Raw genomic sequence first — 3,582 nt, forward strand, 5'->3', positions numbered from 1 at the left:
GACACTGGTATATACAAACATCCATATGTGTGTGTGTGTGTGTGTGTGTGTGTGTGTGTGTGTGTATAGATATAGAGAGATAGATAGATTGTACATTGGCATATTGTAGGTATGTATGTTTACACATTGTTTCCTCTAACAGAACATAAACTCCTTAAAGGCAAGGGATCTTTTTTTTCATCTTCCATGACTAGTGTAGTACTCTAATAAATTATTTTTGATTAATCAGGATTGGATCATCAGATTTCTGGAAAGATTTCTCATTTTATTGGCTCTAAGTAGATATTGGAGGATACAAATCAAAAAGATAAAAATATAAGATAAATATACTCAAGATGGTGGCGCAAAACTGATAGAACCCTGAGTTTTCAACTGTTTGGAATAACTGATTTGACAAAAGATGGAAATAGCCAATCTTATTCTCTCTTCATAGACTGGTAACTTGTTTTTCAGTAACTTTGATCATAGAACATGGGTCACCTCCTTGCTTAATATGTTCCATTTTTTTTTCTTCCTGCCTCTTTGTTGTATCAATCCCACACTTTTCTTTGTTAGCTTCAGGCCATAGAAATGTTTTTTGTCTTTGGTCAGAGTGTATAGTTCTTTCCCTTCATTCATGCTGTTGCCTAGGAGGAATTTGGGAGCTCTGATCAGGCTCTTCCCTTCACCTTCTTTTGTCTATCTTTCTTCTGCTATAAATTAGTTTACTTAGTTTTATTTTTATAGGACTAAACTTCATGACTTCATTGTTTTCCTCTCTTCTGTTTTTCTAATTGTTGCTCTGATTCTTTCTTCTAACATTCCCAATTTGAATAATTGATAATAATAATAATAATAGTTATAAGGAGGAGGATGTCAATCATCAGGTATTTCAGACCTAATAAGTCAACACTCTTCTAAACTCTGGGGATAAAAGGAAAGTCAAAAACAGTCTCCTGTCAAAAATCCACACTAAAATGGAGTAGAAATATACATAACTACATATATATATATATATATATATATATATATATATAACTACATATGTACATATATATATACATATATACATATATACATACATACATATATACATATATATATATATATAAACACACACAGAGTAACTGAGCAAGTTACCAGCAGTGGTGCAGTGGTGGTTGTGGAGGAATCAGCATATCAGAATGGGGGTGGGTGAATAAGGGAGGGAGGAAGACCTAGGAAAATTTTCTTCTAGAAGGTTAGATTTCAGCTGAGTTTTTTAAAAGACAAGAAAACTAAGGAGTGGAGTTGAGGAGGCAAAGCACTTCAGCCATGGAAGATGGAGGTATATATAGATGAGAAAAAGAATGTCATGTGCAAAAAGGCCAATATCAATGGCTTATACAGTGGTCACAAGAAGACTTGAAAAATAGGAAAGATCCAGACTTTGAAGAGTTTTTAATGACAGAGAATTTAATATATGATCTTGGAGGTAATGGGGATCAATGAAATTTATTATGAAGGAGGAATGATAGAGGAGTAACTATGCATTTTTTTTAAAACTAAAGTTATTTTTTTTAATTTTCAAAACACCATGCATGGATAATTTTCTTTTTTTTTTCAGAAGGCAAAAATTGATGTCTTTATTTCAAAATTTGAGTTACGATTGACCCTTTTACCAAGTACCAATGGTCACTTGCCACACCTGTACCAAGTTGTCTGTATATCAAGCAAATAGAGTCTGGCCTTTAGCAGACCAGGCTAAGGAAGTGCACTGGGGAGGCTCAGCCTTGCTGCTCATGCTGATAATTTCTTCTTTAAGATCATCCACAATGATTTTGCCCTCTAGGTCCCAGATCTCCATGCTGGGCCCAGTGGCAGCACAGAGCCAGTAGTGATTGGGGCTGAAACAGAGGGCACTTAATGTATCACCACCTTCCAGAGTATAAAGGTGCTTACCCTCATTGAGGTCCCACAGCATGGCCTGATCATCCTTCCCTCCAGAGGCACAGAGAAAACCATCAGGAGAAACTGTAACTGTGTTTAGGTAACCTGTGTGGCCAGTGTGGTTTGTCTTCAGTTTGTAGTTGACCAAGTTCCAAACCTTGACCAATTTGTCCCAGCCACAGGAAACAATGATAGGATTGCTACTGTTGGGTGAAAAACGGACACAAGACACCCACTCTGAGTGGCTCTCATCTTGCATAATGTATTTGCAGACACCCAGGGTATTCCACAGCTTGATAGTCTTATCCCAGGAACCAGAGACAATCTGGTGGTTGTCTGAAGAGAAGGCTACACTCAGCACATCTTTGGTGTGACTAACAATGCTCCTGGTAGTGGTACCAGTTGTGAGATCCCACAGTCTTAGATCTCAGGAGGCTGAGAGTGCAAACTGGCCATCCGAGGAAATGACCACATCACTAACAAAATGTGAGTGACCTCTGAGGGCACCCTGAGGGATCCTATAATTTGTTTCATCTCTGGTTATCTTCCACATGATAATGGTCTTATCTCAGGAGGCTGATAGGATCATGTCTGGGAACTGAGGAGTCATGGTGATCTGGGTCACCCAGCCATTGTGGCCTTTAAGAGTACCCCAAAGGGTCATTTATTTGTTCAGTCATGACAACTAGACCTTGGGAATCACTCCATGAAAAAGGATGGATCCAGATTGTATGGAGAGAGAGTAGCCAACTCTCCTTCACACCATCAGTCCAGCAAGAAAAGCGCATGGATAATTTTTAACATTCATTCTTGCAAAACCTTGTGTTCCAAAATTTGTTCCCTCCTATCCCCCACCTCCTCCCCTAGATGGCAAGTAATCCAATATATGTTAAACAGGTGCAATTATTCTATACATATTTCCACAAATATTATGCTGCAAAAAATCAGATAAAAAAGAAAAAAAAATGAGAAAGAAAACAAAATGCAAGCAAACAACAATAGAAAGAGTTAAAATACTATGTGGTGATCCATATTCAGTTCCTATAATCCTCTCCCTGAGTGCAGATGACTCTTCATCACAAATCTAATAGAACTGTTCTCATTATTGAAGAGAGTCACATCCATCAGAATTGATCATATGGCATGTATAATGTTCTGATTCTGCTCATTTCACTTAGCATCAGTTCATGTAAGTCTCTCCAGGCCTTTCTGAAATCATCCTGTTGGTCATTTCTTACAGAACAATAACATTCCAAAACATTCATATGCCATAATTTATTTAGCCATTCTCCAACTGATGGGCATCCACTCAGTTTTCAGTTTCTTGCCATTACAAAAATGGGTGCCACAAATATTTTTATACATGTGGGTCCTTTTCCCTTTTTTATGATCTTTTTGGGATATAAGCACAGTAGAAACACTGCTGGATTAAAGGATATGCACAGTTTTATAGCCCATTGGGCATAGTTCCAGATTGCTCTCCAGAATGGTTGAATCAGTTCACAACTCTACCAACAATGTATTAGTGTCACAATTTTCCCATATTCCCTCCAACATTTGTCATTATCTTTTCTTGTCATCTTAGCCAATCTGAAAGGTGTGTTTCACTTATCTCAGAGTTGTCTTAATTTGTATTTCTCTGATCAATAGTGACTTAGAACACCTTTTCATATG

At 37.4% G+C, this 3,582-nt stretch overlaps 1 pseudogene; it reads right to left on the bottom strand.

Moving 5' to 3' along the window:
• Positions 1–1,636: 1,636 nt before the first annotated feature.
• Positions 1,637–2,578, bottom strand: LOC141552736 (small ribosomal subunit protein RACK1-like; annotated as a pseudogene).
• Between the last annotated feature and the right edge of the window lie 1,004 nt (positions 2,579–3,582).

Source organism: Sminthopsis crassicaudata, chromosome 2, assembly GCF_048593235.1.
Source record: "Sminthopsis crassicaudata isolate SCR6 chromosome 2, ASM4859323v1, whole genome shotgun sequence".
In the NCBI taxonomy this organism is placed as follows: Eukaryota; Metazoa; Chordata; class Mammalia; order Dasyuromorphia; family Dasyuridae; genus Sminthopsis; species Sminthopsis crassicaudata.